General features: G+C 40.5%; 2 pseudogenes; both read right to left on the bottom strand.

The window, feature by feature from the left end:
* Window positions 1-10,546: 10,546 nt before the first annotated feature.
* LOC113188441 (mitochondrial import inner membrane translocase subunit Tim9-like) lies at window positions 10,547-11,101 on the bottom strand (annotated as a pseudogene).
* Window positions 11,102-15,433: 4,332 nt separating this feature from the next.
* LOC113188442 (dnaJ homolog subfamily A member 1 pseudogene) lies at window positions 15,434-16,166 on the bottom strand (annotated as a pseudogene).
* Between the last annotated feature and the right edge of the window lie 2,528 nt (window positions 16,167-18,694).

The raw sequence follows: 18,694 nt of genomic DNA on the forward strand, positions 1-18,694 counted from the left end.
CATTTTGCAGGTAAAATAAAAATGGGGAGGTGTTAGCCTGTCACTCTGTCCTGCTCTCAGATTCTCTCTCATTCTCAGCACCCCTGTAGCCTCATCTCTCCCTCACTATTTCTGTCTGTGTCTGTCTGTCTGTCTCTCTCTCACACACACAGGCTCATACTTGCCTGCCTAATGAACAGGTGGGATCCAGTTTCACAATCACTAGAATGTAGCCTCGTGGCCTGCTACAGTTCTTCTGGGGCTTTTCTGTCTTTACAAAGAAAACAGTTTTGTCATCTGTGCTCACTTCTTGCCCACCACCACCATCCCCTTCCATCCCACACTGAGAGGACTTCTTAAGGCCCTTGGGTCCTCATTTGGACACAGAAGAGGCCGCAAAGCAGCAAGAACACAGAGGCTCAGCCCGAGTGTGGTTTTCATACTTGTCCCTGCCACTTCAAGCGGCGTTCAGGGCTGCATGCCTCAGGTGGCATTCCTTTGTGCATTGCACAACCGATCCTCAGGTTGCAGTACTTTTAACAGAGCAGGTTAGAAATGACTGAAGTACAGAGCACGCCATCAGGGTGAACATGGCTCTGTGAAAAGCTCTATCACACCGGGTGACCAGGTGCAGTGGCCTATGTGCTGTGTGCCTGTAAATCCCAGTAGCCTGGGAAGTTGAGGCAGGAGGAACACAAGTTCAAAGCCAGTCTCAGAAACTTAGCGAAACTCTATCTTAAAATTTAAATTTTTTTTTTAAAGGGCTGGGAATATGGCTCAGTGGTTAAGCATCCCTGGGTTTATTCAATCCCGAATAACAAAACAAAACAAAAAAAAAAAAAAGAAAAAAGAAAAGAAAAGAAAAAAAAGTGGTATCACTTGTATGCTCTGTGAGCACAGTGGGTTGAGATGCTGTAAGTTAAATGTCACTTTGTTCCCTCTTCTTGATGGCACAAGGGGCACCTCTTCCTGATGATCTAAACCTGCTCAACTGGTGAGCTGGTGTGCAGATTGGATGTCATGATCCCAGGACAGATACCATGTGGACCAGAGAGCAGTGTGTCCTGGCCTGGCTGCCTGTGACAGTGAGTTCCCTGGTGATTTTCAACCTCAGCATCTCTCTGGCCAGATATGGGAGAGTCTATGGGCCATGGCCTGGGCATCAGGAGTTTCAAGAGTTCTCCTGGTGATCCTGGGTACAGCCAGGGTGCAGAAGCAAGCATCTGGCAGAGTGACAAATGCCAGCTGTGACAGGTGTCCCCTCGCCCTCCTCCCCACTCCAGGGCAGTGGTGCCAGACTGGGTCTGTGCTGCAGTGGTCTCCTTTCTTCCTCAGGCTTCTTGGGGGTCGCGTGCCCTTTCCTTCCCTCTGCTGATTCCAAGATCCCCAACAAACTTTCCTGAATAAGTAGCCCTTGACCCCAGAAACATTGGGGCCATCTCTGCAGCTCTACAAACTGCAGTGCATGGTGTCCCCTGGTTCTTGTTTCATCCAGGAAGAGGATGCCACTGAGTCACAGGCCAGGGTGCCTCCCTCCCAGGTTTTGTGGCACCGTGGTTTCTCATGAATGAAGGGTGAGCGGGCTTCTTTCTGAAAGCTTGGACCCTCTGGGATTTTCAATCTGGACCCTTCCCCTGGTTGTCCTAAAATACAGTCAGGGGACCAAGATCACTGGCCAGGTGGTTGCATCAGGATCACTAGGTCGGGAAGTTCCCTGTGGTTGCTGAGTTGGGGGAGGGATGAAGCAGGCTACCTCCCCACAGCATATACATTTTTCTTTTTCTTTTTTTGGTACTGGGGATTGAACCCAGGGGCACTTAGCCACTGAGCCCTATCCCCAGCCCTTTTTATTTTTTGTTTTGAGACAGGGTCTCACTAAATTGCTTAGGGCCTCACCAAGTTGCTGAGGCTGGCTTTGAACTTACAATCCTACTGCTTCAGCCTCCTGAGCTGCTGGATTACAGGCATGTGCCACCATGCCCAGCAGCATATACATTTTTATTGCTTCTTTCTCCTGCTGTCATCCATATCTAGTTATATTTCATTTTTACTGGCTATCCTATTTAAAATTTCTTTGTAGAAATAAATTCACAGGGGCTGGAATTATAGCTCAGTGGCAGAGCACTTGCCTTGCACGAGTGACGCCCTGGGCTCGATCCTCAGCACCACATAAAAATAAACAAATAAAAATAAAGTTAAAAAAATAAAGAAATTCACATTATCTTCACCATATATAATTTTTGTATGCTTTTATGCCAGACACCTGGGAGTGCTAAATCCTTTGGTGAAATGAGGCTTACCTCTAGCCCATGCAGTTAGTTAACTGTTGATAAATTCTGGATCACTTTTACTCTGAAGGTATCTCTTTGTGGTCCCAGTCTGAGGAAAGGTGTGGTTACCAGCTTCCCTCCATTTGTGTGTCTCAGATTCTGACGTTTGTCCTTCAATCTCACAAAACCACTAAAAGTGCAGCCCAGCCTCTTTCTGCCTTTTTTTTTTTTCAGTGATGGTTCAGTGATGGGGATCTTACCCAGGGCTTTATGCATGCCAGGAAGTGTTCTACCACTGAACCATATCCCCAGCCCTCTTTGGGTCTTTTCATGATCAATAAATGCCCAAGAGCAGGGGCTGGGATTGTGGTTCATTGGCAGAGCCTAACACATGTGAGGCACTAGGTTCAACCCTCAGCATCCCATATACATAAAGTAAAGGTCTTAATTAAAACAAATAAAAAATTAAAAAAGGTATTGTGTCCACCTACAACTAAAATATACATTGTGTGTGTGTATACACACACACACACACACACACACACACACACACACATATATATATATATATATCTCCCCAAGGGCAAAAGCAATTCTTTCAGCTTTTCATGCCTCTCTAGATTTCTGATCTTTCCCAGATCATAGTACAATCATTGCTCATTGTTTTGTCAACTTAATGTTGTTCATTAATGTTAAAATATTAAAAATATGTCATCTAGCTTTTGTAGTTGCCTTCCAGGGGAATGGCTGCATTACATTACCCAGTACACCATTACAGGCAGTGTAACTTCAGGTTGCCATGACTGCCCTTACTGTTGACAAAATACTTGATGTATTCATTGCCCAAGTGGTCCAGCTTGCACGTGAGAATAAATGGTCAGCATTACGTGCATCTCCTCCTACTTCTCCCACAGCTGGCACATCTCTCTTACTTGTTGGTCACTATTATTTTGCCATACTGGGCAGATCGGAAAATTTAAAGCTAGCTGTATGAATGATAGTAAGGAAATCCTTTCTTTCTTCCATTCTATCCTCCTCCATGGAGAAAAGGCATCAAGTCAATAAATGGAGAGAATTGACCAGCTATGAAATGGATAGGGATTGTTGAACATGTGTTGAATTTTCAGTTACATTCCCTGAACAAACTGTGTGTACCTGCTGCGTTCTAGGTGCCTAGGAAATCCAAAAGGGCAAGTGGATCAGTCCAGCTGAGGCAGTAGGATCACTTGATCCAAGGCTATGTTCCCACAGCATAGAGATTTTTATTGCTTCTTTTTGTCCTCCATATCTAGTTATATTTCACTTTATGCTGCTTCAGAGATCCGGGACCAGCCTGAGAAAAATAGTGAGATTCTGTCCTAAATACATTTCTTTCCTTTCTTTTTCTTTTTGGTATCAGATGATTGAACCCAGGGGTGCTTAACCACTGAACCACATACCCATTCCTTTTAATTTTTTTTTTTTATTTTGAGACTGCCTTGCTGAGTTGAGTTGCTGAGCCTGGTTTTGAACCTGCAATCCTCCTGCCTCAGACTCCAAAGTTGCTGGGGTTCTAGGCATGTGCCTCTCTCTCCCCTCCAGAAATATATATCAATATCTATCTATCTGCCACAAGCCTTGTGGCTTTGAGCAAGTTAAATTCTCATAGCTTCAGTTTTCTCATCTTTAAAATGGAATGCTAGGGGCTGGGGATGTGGCTCAAGCGGTAGTGCGCTCGCCTGGCATGCGTGCGGCCCGGGTTCGATCCTCAGCACCACATACCAACAAAGATATTGTGTCCGCTGAGAACCAAAAAATAAATATTAAAATTCTCTCTCTCTCTCTCTCTCTCTCTCTCTCTCTCTCTCTCTCTCTCTCTCTCTCTCCCCCACTCTCTCTTAAAAAAACATTCTTAAAATAAAATAAAATAAAATAAAATGAAATTGGATGCTAATACTGATTTCTTATGGTGTTGAGCACCAGCTAAGGTTAGACATGTTATGTGGCTTGTGGTGAGCACTAAGTAAATCCTAGCAGTTATTAATAAAAGAAGCAAACAGTGAACATGACTGTTTGGAGAATCACAAATAGAGCCACATAGCTGACATGGAGGATTCAATGGATATACAATAATAATTAAGGGCAGATTTCTTTATTTTTTATTGGTCCATTGTAATTGTACTTAATGGTGGGATTCATTGTTACATATTTTTATATGCATACGATCTCAAATTATAATTTGGCCAATATTGTTACACATGGGGCAGATTTTAATAGTTGCATTGGTTTGGGATTTTTATTTTTCCCTAAGCGTCTTTGGCAGTGAGTAAGCACCCGAAAAACATTGGAGAGTCTTTTATTTCTCTCACATTGTACACTTTTAAACTGATGTGCTATGTGGCGAGCATTTTGGGAAGGGCGGAACTGCACGATTGGCTACCGGCCCCTCCCCTATATATGCGTATGTATATATTACGTTATATACTATATTAATATATGTATATATCACATGTACATATTATGTAATATATACATATGTCATGTGTATTATATATAAAATAACAGTTTTATTCCAAATAGTACACCTTTTAAAAAAATAGGTAGAAAGTGGGGGAGGTAAGGCGCCAAACTTGGAGTTGACCCTGCCCCCCACAGCGTTGCGCAAGCACGCTGGGCACTACTGCGCAGCCGTGGAAACCACTTTCAGGTTGGGAATTTGGCGCCCCTTCCTGTTCGGCGCCTCAGTTTATCGCGGACGCCTCGTGGGCACAGTCGCGATAGGGCAGCTGTGCAGACGCTGAGTCTCGGGCTCTTGGAGCCAGAGAGAGCCACCTCACAATGCCGGAGGAACAGGGTAAGAGACCTTCTCTTAACTGTCCCGCTAGCCTCTGCCTCTGACAGGGTTTGGACCGCGCCCACTTAGACGGCCGCATGGACGACAGCCGGATTGGTTGTTCATCTGCTGGGTGTGTCCAGTGGCGGCCTCTGGGCGCTGGCCGCTGGCCTCTGGCTGCCTATTGGCGAGCCAGCGGGGGGATCTCCAGTTGATTAACCCGCGCGTGGGAACCTGGGCACTACCGACCGGTAAGGGCAGTACCGACCGGTAAGACCCAGGTCCAGTGGCTCTTTGGTTTGAGGTGGCCCTGGGCCTTAGGGAATCCCTAGTAGCTAGAGGAGATCCTAGGATTTGCTGCAGCAATGGAGCATGAAGAGTCCCCGGGAGCTCCAGGTAATGCGAGGGCTCGCGGCGTCCTGGGCGTTCGTGGTGTCTTGGGGACTCCCAGGGCTCCAATGGATCCTATTCTAGAGCTCGCCGCGTCTTGGGAGCTCTTAGCGCCCCTTCGGCTCGTAGCATCTCCTGGGTTCCAGGGGGGGCTTAGAAATCTCGGTGGTTCGAGGTGAACCTAGGGTTTGCGGCGTCTCCAGGGCTCGTGGCTCTCTAGGACTTGGGGTGATCCTAGGTTTAATGGCGTCCCTGGGGCTCGAGGGGATCCCAGGGCTCGCGGCGTCTCTGGGACTGGACGCATACCCTGGGCTCTAGGAGATGGGAGTTAAAGGTTATCCTAGGGCTTGTGGCATTTCTGGGGTACAAGGTGATCCTGGGCTTCGTGGTGGCTTCTCTGGATTCGGGGCGATCCAGGGATTCATGGCGTCCCCGGGACTCGAGGGGGATCTCAGGGCTTGCGGTGTCCCTGGGGCTCACGGCTTCTCCAGGGCTCAAAAAGAAGGGAGCTCAAGGTGATCCTAGGGCGCATGGTGTCCCCAGGGCTCATAGCGTCCCTGGAACTCTTTCTTTCCAGAGCTTCGAGTGTCCATAAAACAATTTCGGGAATCTAGAAACTGGGCCACCCAGAGGGGCTTCCCTGCGCCATGCCTTCCCAGGAGAGGCGGGCGGAGGGGGGGGGACTCTACAGCCAGGGCAGGTCGCACCCTCCCCCCGTCGTTTTTTCGTGCAGTTGCGGAGCACAACCGTGTTAAAGTGGGAAAACAATTTGACTTAGCGGCTGGGTCACTTGGCAAGAGAGAATTTTCTTTGCGGGAAGAGCGAGTCTGCACTTTTGCTGCCTCGAATTTCAGCAGAGCCGCGGGGCGTTGGTTTGTGTGGTTCCCTCCGTTTCTCCGGCTGCAGAGCTTTTGAGATTTGACTATTTATTAAGTATTTGGTGCTTTGTGGAACGAGTTGAACCTTTTTCATTGTCTTCCTTGGCGGAGACGGGTTGAGGATAAGGAAGGACCCGTACTCTCAGACTTTTAGACTTTTTGCTTTAAAGAGTTGGCAAACCAAGCATGGTTACGCACACCTGTAATCCCAGCGATTTTGGAAGCTGAGGCAGGAAGATCGCCATTTGGAAGCCAGCCTCAGCAATTTAGCGAGGTCCTAAGCGATTTAGCAAGACCCTGTCTCAACAAATAAAAAGGACTGGGGATGTGGCTCTGTGGTAGAGAGCCCCTGAGTTCAACCCCCAGTTCCCCTCCCCCAAATTTGCAAACTGGCGTGTTGATTCAGATAACATCTTTCTCTATTGCTATGTAGATTTTCAGGCTTTGGTGATAACCGACTTTGGTTACAGACAGCGCAGCCTTTTTGATTTTCAGGCTTTGGTGGTAATCGCCTTTGGTTAAAAGACAGCGCAGCCTTATTGTTTTATTGTAAATACAAAAGAATGAGGGAGACCATTTGTGTACAGTGAGTTGAAATGCATTCTATCCTGTACAACTAATTAGAACAAAAAGGGTAATTAAAAATGCGGAAGAAAATAAAGATGTAGCGTGTTGAGGAGACGTCTCAACGTATTGAGCCTATTCTTTGCTTCAGGGAGGCAGATGCTAGAGTCAGGAAAAATTGCAAAATGTGGAGATCCCTGTAAAGCGCGTGGGGTTTCGGTACGCTCGTGTCCCAGGCTGTCCCAGGCCACCTGCTGTGTGGTCGTTGGATAGAAAAGGATCTAATTTAGGTTGTTGAGGATTGCTTCCCTCCCTCCTTTGCGGGTTCTCTGCAGTTCTGATTGCTCTGAAGTTTTGTAACACGAGGTGGTAAAAACCGTTTAATGTTTACAATAGCAACTTTTCCGCGGGCTAGGGGCAGTTTGGAGCGTGACTTGTCTGGCCCGCAGCAAGAGCTGGGCAATGGGATATAATTTGGCTGCCTTATCCCCACGTGGCGGATTTTGTACTCTTCAAAGTTTGATAGGGAGAGTCTTACCAGAAAATTTAGCAAGTGATTGGTTGGTGTGTTCACACTAGGTGTGTGTATGTTTGTTTGCTTGCTTTTTTAAATTGGAGCAGTCTGGCTGTTGTAAGCAGCTCCCTTTTTCCGTAAGAGGTCCTGGGGCTAAATGCCTTTTCCACTCCTAGTTGTGCACTATGCCTTAAGGGATAAACTGATGGCAAGTGAATAGCTTGCACTTTGGGAACATGTTCTTAAAAAGGAAAAAAAAAAAAAAACTTCTAAATGTTGTATGTCTTTTAAAATTTCATTATGAAGGCTGTGTATATACCTAAATGATTAAATGGAGTTTTACACATTTACTGAAAAACCTTAGTGAAGTTGTCAATAGCTTTACTAGTTCAAATGTGAAAATTCATTAATATCCAAAATTTGTCTTAATACAATTTCAATAACATTTTTTATTTTCTTCTGATGGTAAAACCTAAAGTTTACTGTAGATTTTGACAGGGAGGTCTAATAAGATAATTATTTTGCTACTTAGAAATAGTCACCCAAATAATCTTTGATATGTTTTCTGTGGCTTTCAAAGTGAGTAGTATGATGCATTTTTCTGTTTTGAATCCTTTCCCCTTCCTTAACATTATTTTACAAGCATATCTAATATTTTACAAGCATTTTTTTTAAAAAACATGCTTCTCATTAATTATATACTATAATTTATTTAATTTTTACTTAATCCTTTTGTTTAGATTATTTGATAGTTTCTAATTTTTTTCCAAGAAGAATATTAGTATTTGGAGTGACTTTTAAAACACAGCTACACATTTTTAAAAAATATTTTTTAGTTGTTGATGGGCCTTTATTTTATTTATTTGTATGTGGTGCTGAGAATCGAACCTAGTGCCTCATGCATGCTAGGCAAGCGCGTTACCACTGAGCCACAACCCCAGCCCCCCAGCTACACATTTTATAGATGAGAAAACAGAGGCAAAAGAGTTGATGTATCTGTCCCAAAAGTCATACTTTTGTATAACTTTAAAATCTGATCTGGAACCTTCATAATTCCTAATTTAGTACCATTTGTACACCACCATATGCACCTCTGTCTAACTGATGACTTTATTCATCTCTTTTGATCTATTTGAAATATAGGAATCCAAGTTATGATGAAACCAAAAAACGTTATCTTTGAGTAAATAGTTTACACTTATATATTCTTTTTTGGCCAACTCTAAGAAATAAGAAAGGCCATTTAGATATTAGACACTCTGCATAATGTGTTGTTTTTCATATCCACTAAAATGGTGTACTAAGTTGATATTTTTCCATCTAATTCCATTGTGGCTACTTATTTCACATTTTGTGAGATTCAGCTTGAATTTAATTTACTTCATAACATTTACTTTTGTACTTTATTTCTACATTTCTTTAAAAAAACTTTTAGACACAAAAAATTTTTTTAGACACAAAATTTTTTTTTGGACATAATACCTTTATTTTACTTATTTTTATGTGGTGCTGAGGATCAAATCCAGCACCTCACATGTGGAAGGCAAATGCTTTGCCACTGAGCTACAACCCCAGCCCTATTTTTACATTTTAATCATCACAAGTATTATTATTATTTTAATAACTTTATTTTATTTATTTACTTTTTTATGTGGTGCTGAGGATCAAACCCAGTGCCTCATACATGGTAGGCAAGCCCTCTACCACTGAACCATAATCCCAGCCCCACAAGTATTATTTTTTAGAGAACAAAATTTGAAATTCATGGTCAGCATAAGTGTGGCCATGTAACATCAGTTTCATCATTTAAGAGTTAAAAGCAAATCACTGAAGGAACGCATTGTAGCATGGAACAAATGGTGACATTCCTCCCTCCCATCAGGATTGAACCCAGGGGTGGTCTACCACTGAGCTGTATCTCCAGCCCTTTTTATTTTTTATTTTGAGACAGGGTCTCCCTAACTTGCCCAGGCTGGCCTCAAATTTGTGATCCTCCTGCCTTAGTCTCCTGAGTAGCTGGGATTATGGATGTGTGCCACTGGGCCAGCATATTTCTAAAATTAGAAGAAATTTATTGCTTCAGTGTAGAAATGTATTGCTCACTGGGCACGGTGGCACATGCCTATAATCCCAGCAGCTGGCCTGTAATCTCATCAGCTTGGGAGGCTGAGGCAGGAGTATCACAAGTTCAAAGCCAGTCTCAACAATTTAGGGATGCCCTAAACAACTTAGTGAGACCCTGTCTCTAAATAAAATATTAAAAAGGGCTGGGGATGTGGCTCAGTGGTTAAGCACCCCTGGGTACAATCCCTGGTACCCCCCCTCAAAAAAAATGTATTGCTCTACAAAATTGGAAGTACTAGAAAACAATCCTCTAAATGTGTATACATACATACATACATACATATATGTCTCAAAACTTCATACTAAATGGTTTGCTAGCTAACTTTTAATGGTTACAGATATAAAAAGACTTCATACAATTTTCCAGCTAAAATAAGTTTTTTAAACACCCATAACTTATTTAATGTGATATCTAATTTAAACTTTCTCTTTGTTTATTCTTAGATTATATTATTATTACTATTGAAGATGAGAATGAGAACAATGTTGATGATGATGATGATGATGATGATGATGATGATGATGATGGTGATGTAGTGGTAATAGAGGATTCTGAAACAGAGATTGCTCCAGACACATCCACTGATGACACATCGTCGATACAACCAAGTTTTCAAAGCCATGATGATAACTATCAGCAGCCATCCCAAATGGCATATGGTAATTTTTTTAGTGATATTTCAACTTATTTTAGTAATTTTTTTCTATCATACATGATTAGACATATATTTTGCTTTAAAATTAACAATCACAGTGGAGGATACAATGGTTTATTTTTCTAATCAAATGACCAAGCTGCTGAATCTTAAGGCCTCAACAAATGTATCTTATTATTGTCTCTGAACAATAAGATCTTCTGTTGTTTTGTCATTAGTTTCCATTGCCAAAGAGTCATGACAGATGGTTTAACATGGTGCCTACTGCTTTCGGAGGATTCCATCAGATGAATCCTCATTTCCAGTGCAATAGCTGTTGGCAATCTTTCATTGAAAGTCCATCCAGCAGGATTTCTCTATCATGGTTGACGGAGGAGTCCTGCTTTGGTTGCCAGGGCATCATTCTGCTGAATATGATATTCCTGAAATCTCATGGGTATTATTTGTGTCATTTTAAAATATTTCTTTTTTAAAAAAAATATTTTTAGGGGCTGGGGATGTGGCTCAAGTGGCATGCGTGCGGCCTGGGTTCGATCCTCAGCACCACATACCAACAAAGATGTTGTGTCCGCCGAGAACTAAAAAATAAATATTAAAAATTCTCTCAAAAAATATTTTTAGTTGTGAATGGACACAGTACCTTTATTTTATTTATTTTTATGTGGTGCTGAGGATCGAACCCAGTGTCTTACACGTGCTAGGCAAGCACTCTTCCACTGAGCTACAGCCTCAGCCTCTCATTTTAAAATATTTTTGTAAGCAATGTTCTGAATAGGTGGTCTCTTCAGGTTTTACTTCTCTTCTTGTGAAGTCTTTTACACAGTCCAAAAAGAATGTTTCTTAAGTTTATCGCAGATTTCAAGGAATTCCCTAAACTGTTTTATCTGATCAGATTCTGGTATTTGTGCAGCCATATTCTTTTGGTATGCTTACTAGTCACCTTTTCTTTTTTTTAAAAAATATTTATTTTTAAGTTTTAGGTGGACGCAATATCTTTACATTTATGTGGTGCTGAGGATCAAACCCAGTGCTTCGTGCAAGATAGGCAAGCACTCTACCACTGAGCCATAATTCCAGCCCCATTAGTCACCTTTTCTGATGCATGAGTTTCCTTTCTGTTCTAGAAAAGTGGTTGTCCAGACTTTGCTTGAACCTCTGTCTCCAGTGAGGCTTGATTTCTTACTTAATCACAGGCTCTCACATCCGACACTGGTATGAGGACTGCAATGCAGGTTGAGGCTGGGGGCTGAGCATCGGGGTCAGGGCACCTTGGCCTCTGGGTGAAATTTTGCTGTCTGGTCTCCATTTCTAGTAAGTCAGTTAAATATTTCTATAACCTTTACGTTACTTAGTTAGGACAAGGAGGCCAAACTTCCTGGTAATATCACAGTGTTTACTCGTGCTTGCATTTTCTCTTTATTTTAACTTTTCCATGTCTTCCTTTGTCCTTTTTACTCTATTAAGTGATAGTCTCAGAAAAAATGGGGAGACGATATTCTCTGTCTCTGAAAAATTATTTATAGTTGGCAACCATGATTATAACTGGTGGAGAAACAAAAGTAAAAAGCTGAAATTACAGGAAAAATAGTTTGGGTCAAGAATCCAATGGAGTAGATGACATGATTGTCTAGGTAGAAAATGTCAAGGAATTGACATAGATCTCCTGGAACTAATATGTGATTATTATTGTCATGAAATAAGGTTGATATACAAAAGCCAATCACTTTATTATGTACCAGCAATAAGCAATTGGAATTTGAAATTAAAAACACAATACTCTTTACATTAGCATCCAAAAGAGTCCAGAAAAAGTGGAGTCCTGTAGCTACTTGCTGTGGCTACTTGTTCTTCCAGTTGTTGCTTCCCTACCACCCTACCACAGTAATGAAGAAAATGCAAAACTATTTGCATTCTAAATTATCCAGAAAACCAAGCAACTTCTTACAATATTTCTTCAACGGCTAGGTGACGATTTTTTCTTTGCCCTTTACCTAGAGAACTAGGTTCTGCTCTTTAAAATGTTGCTCAGGTTGGAGGTTGGCACACTTTTTTTTTTTTTAAAGGGCCAGACAGTGAATACTTTAGGCTTTGCAGGCTATAAGGTCAAGACCTTAAACATTTAATCCTGCTATTACAATGGCAGCTGATATGTAAACATGTGTGGCTCTATTTCAGTAAAATGATTGAATTTCTTATAAAATTTTCTTGGGCTGGGGATGTGGTTCAAGCGGTAATGTGCTTGCCTGGCATGCGCAGGGGTGCTGGGTTCGATCCTCAGCACCACATAAAATAAAAAATAAAGATGTTGTGTCCACCGAAAACTGCAAAATAAATATTAAAAAATCCTCTCTCTCTCTCTCTCTCTCTCTCTCTATCTCTTTAAAATTTTTTTTTCTTATATATTTTCCCTGATTTTTTTTTTCTTTCAGTTACTTAAAAATGTAAAACAACAACATTTTTAGCTTATGGCCTATAAAAGCAGGCAGCAAGGTGCATTTGGTCCCCAGGCTATGGTTTGTTGATCCGTGTTCTAACTGATCCCAGAAAGTCTTTTAATTCCATTTATCAGTTCTGGTTTGAAAACTATGTGGGGAAACTGGGTGTGTCGGTGCATGCCTGTAATCACAGCGGCTCAGGAGGCTGAGGCAGGAGGATGACGAGTTCAAAGCAAGCCTCAGCAAAAGCGAGGTGCTAAGCAACTCAGTGAGACCCTGTTTTTAGTAAATACAAAAGAGGGCTGGGGATGTGGCTCCATGGGCGTGTGCCCCTGAGTTTAATCCCTGGTACCTCCGGCCAAAACAAAACAAAATGCAACTATGTGGGATCAGCTGGATATTTCCTAACTGTGTAATAGAACATCAGCTAACTCCAGTAGCTCTCCTTAGAGGGAAAGAACTAAAAACTAAAGGAAAAACCAAAGGAAAAAAATTTTCAAATGTGGCTACCCTTTGACCCATTGTTTTTACCTCTGGGAATATATCCCATCGAACTACTTGCAGAAGTGCAAGACTGAAGTAGTATTTTCTGCAAAAGCAAAACTTTAAATGTTACTTGAATATCTATGCATTAGGGACTGGTTAAATAAATCATGGCTTATCTACATAAGAGAAAACTAAAGAGTTGTTAAAGTGACTGTAGTATATTTAAAAGTATTGATTTGGGAAGACCAATACATGTTTAACAAAAAGGAGGTTTCAGAGAAGTATTTATGGTCCAACCTCTTTAATCTGCCTGGCACAAAACTCAGAATAGGTAATTTCAGGGCTGGGGCTGTGGCTCAGTGGTAGAGAACTTGTTTAGCATCTGTGAGGCACTGGGTTTGATTCTCAGCACTGAATATAAATAAATAAAATAAAGTTCATTGAAAACTAAAAAAAAAAAAATTAAAAAAGACCACTTAAAAATAGGTAATTTCACAAAAAGTAGCTAAGTATTCTTTTATATTTTGTGTGTGTGTGTGTGTGTGTGTGTGTGTGTGTGTATAATATTAAACGTTTTAACCCTTTGTATGTGGATAATTCAGTGTCATAAAATACATTCACAAGGGGTTGGGGTTGTGGTTTTGAGGAAGACCGCTGGCCTAGCATTCGTGAGGCCCTGGGTTTGATCCTCAGCACCACATAAAAATAAAATAGGACTGGGGCTATAGCTCAGTGGCAGAGCGCTTGCCTAGCATGCATGAGGGACTTGGTTTGATCCGCAGCACCGCATAAAAATAAACAAATAAAATAAAGGCATTCTGTCAATCTACAACTACAAATAATTAAAAAAATAAAAATAAAATAAAGGCATTGTGTCTATCTACAACTAAAAAATAAATGTTTTTTAAAAAACCTTTCCATCATTTTCAACATAAAATCTGTATCTATTGGACAGGGATATGCCTCAGTGGTAGAGTGTTTGCCTAGCATATGTGAGGCACTGGCTTCAATTCTCAGCACCACATAAAATAAAGGTATTGTGCCCATCTATAACTAAAAAAATATATATATATAAAAAAATCTGTAACTCCTCTTTCCTCAGCCCCTGGTAGCCTCTAATCTACCTTCTGCCTCTATGAATTTGCCTAATTCCAGGTACCTCATATAAGCAGATTCATACAATATTTGTCCTTATGTGTGTAGATTATTTTACTTAGCATGTTTTCAAATCTATCCATGTTGTAGCATGTAGTATGTACCAGAATTTCATTCCTTTTGTTTTGTACTGGAGATTGAGTCCAGGGGCACTTTACCACTGGGTTATACCTCCTGCCTTTTTATCTTTTATTTTGAGACAGGATCTCATTAAGTTGCTGAGGCTAACCTCCAATTTGAAATCCTCCTGCCTCACACTCCTAAGTTGTTAGGATTACAGGTGTGTGTCACCATGCCTGGCAATTTTTAAGACTGAATAATATTTCCATTGTATGTATATACCACATTTGTTGATTAGTTCACCTGTTGGTGAAAATTTGGGTCATTTCCACCTTTTGGCTATTGTTAATATGCTGCTCTGGACAGTGGTATACAAATATCTGTGCATGTTCCTTCCTTCACTTCTTTTGGGCATGTACCTAGAAGTGAAATTGCAGGATTGTATGATCATTCTGTTTATTTAAATTTTTTTTTAAATTTTAGATGGATAGCATAACTTTATTTTATTTGTTTATTTTTATGTGGTGCTGAGGATCAAACCCAGTATCTCACATGTGCCAGGCAAGCACTCTACCACTGAGCCACAACCCCAGCCCCCTGTTTAATTTTTTTTAACAATATATATTTTTAAATATTTATTTTTTAGTTGTACTTGGACACAATGCCTTTATTTTACTTATTTTTATGTGGTGCTGGGGATCGAACCCAGGGCCTCGAGCATGCCAGGCAAGTGCTCCACAGCTGAGCCACAACTCCAGCCCGCCCTTGTTTAATTTTTAACTTTTTTTTTTTTTTAAAGGAGCACTAGGCAAGTGCTATACCACTGGGATGCATCCCCAACACTCTGGCCTAACAGATGCTAGGGGAACTTTTTTAAAAGTAGTTTTTACAGGTATCAAACAGCTTCTTACACACTGAAGTCATCATACATACTGAGCAAAGTCAGAGCTTTTATATTTGCATTTATTCTTCATTTAACTTTTGAAACACCACTATAATTTAATATTGAAACAAAACAATAGCAAGTAGTGAGCATATTATGATTATAGTCCTTCACTCATTCACTACTGCATGTAAAATGCCTGCAGTGAGTGTTATTCACTGGCCCCATTAAGAGGTTTAACACTGAACACCACCTCTGGGATGATGTTCATCATCCTCATATGCTTCTCCATTACAATGGCACCGTCTTTCTTGATTTGGATCAAAGTCCACCAGTTCTACCTGATCCATTTCATCAGTCTCTTCTACTTCCTTCCTCTCAGGTAGGAGTTTTTCCAGCAAAGAGAGTTTGTCAGGAGACAGAAAGCCATTTCAGGAAAGTTTACCTTAAACTCGATGATTAGGTGGCCCTTTTCATATGGTCTATGATAAATTGGCATACCTTCATTTAGCACACACTTTATATCTCCATGCTTGACAATCTGACCTGGATGAGAGGTGATGACTATGGTTCGATTATCAAGAGTAGATATTGGCTCCTGGAAACCACATAATGCTTCCACCAGCTGTATGTCCATACACATGAAAATGTCTTCTTCTCCTTGTTGAGTAAAAACAGCATGGTCCTTCTGATCTAACCCAATGATAATATCTCCTGGTTCCAGTCCTGGCTCTTGGTCTCCTTTACCATGGAATATTATCTTCTGTCCATCTTTTCATGCCTTTGTCAACATGAACTTCCAGAATCTTCTTCTCTCGAACTATCTTCCTTCCATTGCAGCTTTTACATCTATCTTTAGGACTGATCTATTCCCCTATGGCATTCCATGCACACCGACTGAATTTGCTGAAGCTTTCTAGGTCCTATCTGATGAATTCTTATTTGCATTCCAGTACCTAGGCAGTTGAGTTAGGGTTTCATTTTTTTCATTTCTCTTCCCCTTTCCCCTCTCTTGTTCTCCTATATCTACTCTACTGATCTTTCCTGTATCTTTATGATAGCTGATCCCTTCCCCACTTCCTTCTTTCTTCTGTTTAAACTTTTTTAAAAAATATATTTATTTTTTTAGTTGTAGTTGGACACAATATCTTTATTTATGTGGTGCTGAGGATCGAATCCAGGGCCTTACACATGCTAGGCGAGCGCTCTACCACTGAGCCACAACCCAGCCCCTCTTCTGTTTAAACTTTAAAGGAACTTCCATTCTGTTTTCTTTAGCACCTGCAGCATTTTACATTCCCACCAGCAATTCATAATTTTTCTGTATGCTCATCAACATTGGTTATTTTTCATTTTTTTCATGATAGCCATCCTAGTAGATGTAAAGTGGTTTCTTATTGTGATTTTGATTTGCATTTTCCTAATGAGTAATGATACTAAACATCTTTTCATGTGCTTTTTGGATGGTTTTGTATCTTCTTTGGAGAGGTATCTATTTCTGAAGTTCTTTGCCTATTTTTGAATTGGGTTGTTTGTTTTTTGTTGTTGAATTTTAGGCCTTTATATATTAGATATTAATCTTTTTCAAAAAAATTTTTTAGTTGCCAATGGACCTTTATTTTATTTATTTATATAGTGCTGAGAATTGAACCCAGTGCCTCAAACATGCTAGGCAAGTGCTTTGCCACTGAGCCACAACCCCAGCCCCCCCCCATAGTAATCCTTTATAAGATATATGATTTGCAAATATTTTCTGCCATTCTGTAGGTTGTTTTTTTTTTTTTTTTTTTTTTTTGCTTCTTTTGTTTGTTTGTTTGGTACTAAGGATTAAACCTAGGGCACTTTACCAATGAGCTACATCCTCATCCTTTTTTTTTTTTTTTTAAATTTTAGTTGTAGATGGACATGGTTTATTTATTTATTTATTTATTTATGTGGTGCTGAGGATCGAACCCAGGGCCTCATGCATGCAAGGCAAGTGCACTACCACTGAGCTACAACCCCCAACCTCTCGGCCCTTTTTTTTATAATTTATTTTTAGTTGTAGATGGACACAATACCTTTATTTTATTTGTTTATATTTTTGCGGTGCTAAGGATTGAACCCAGTGCCTCTCACATGCTAGGCAAGTACTTTACCACTGAGCTCCCACCCTAGCCTCATCCTCAGCTCTTTTTATTTTTAATTTTGAGACAGGGTCTTGCTAAGTTACTCAGGGTCTCGCTAAATTACTGAGGCTGACGTCTGAACTTGTGATTCTCTGGCCTCAGCCTTCCGAGTCACTGGGATTACAGTCATCCCCCCACCACACCTGGCTTCTTTTTTAAAAATAGTTGTCGATGGACCTTTATTTTATTTACTTATATGTGGTGCTGAGAATTGAACCCAGTGCCTCACACATGCTAGGCAAGCAAGCGCTCTACCACTGAGCTATAATCCCAGCCCTGCATTCTTTTTTTTTTTTTTTTTTTGTGGTGCTGGGGATTGAACCCATAGCCTTGTGCCAGCTCTGCATTCTTGATAGTATTCTTTGATGCACTAGCATTCTTAATGTTGCTGAGTATGATGGCACACACATGTAATCCCAGCTATGTGGATGGCTAAGGCAGGAGGATCACAAGTTTGAGGGATAGTCTAGGCAATTAAATGAGATCCTCTCTCAAAATCAAACAAACAAACAAAGAAAAAGGCTGGGGAATGTAGCTCAGTGGTAGTGTCCCTAGGTTCAATCCCTAGTTCTGGGAAAAAAAAAAAAAAGTTCTTAATGTTGATAAGTTCAATTTTGCTGTTTTTACTTTTGTTGTTTGTGTTTTTAGTGTCCTATCCATGATATTGTTGCCAAATCCAATTCATGAAGATTTTTCTCTATATTTTAAGAGTTCTACAGTTTTAGCTCTTACATTTAGGTCTTTGATCCATTTTGAATTAATTTTTGTATATTAAGATAATGGTCCAACTTTCGTCTTTTGTATGTGTATATCTAGTTTCCCTGGCACCGTTTGTTGAAAAGAGTGTTCTTTCACAATTAAACGGACTGGCACCCTTGTTGAAAATCGATTAAGGGTTTATTTCAAGTCTCTCTATTCTATTCCACTGGTTTATATGTATGCTTTTATGTCAGTACTACACTGTTCTGATTATTGTAGCTTTGTAGTAAGTAGTTAAGTCAAGAAATATGAGTCTTCTGACTTTATTCATTTTTTTTCCAAGATTTTTTTGGCTGTTAAGGCCTCCTGGCAATGCCATATAAATTTGAGGATTGACTTTTCCATCTTGGTGAAAAAGGCTGTTGAGATTTTCATAGTCATTGCATTGACTTTGGATTATTTTGAGTTTTTGGTTTAAATCTTAGGTTGTATTTCCATTTACTTAGGTCTTTCATTTCCTTTAGCAATGTTTTGTAGTTTTCAGAGTATAATTGTTTTCCCTCCTTGGTTAGGTTTCTTTTTTTTTTTCTTTTTTAATATATATTTTTTAGTCATTGATAG

This window comes from Urocitellus parryii, chromosome X (assembly GCF_045843805.1).
Source record: "Urocitellus parryii isolate mUroPar1 chromosome X, mUroPar1.hap1, whole genome shotgun sequence".
NCBI classification, from domain to species: domain Eukaryota; kingdom Metazoa; phylum Chordata; class Mammalia; order Rodentia; family Sciuridae; genus Urocitellus; species Urocitellus parryii.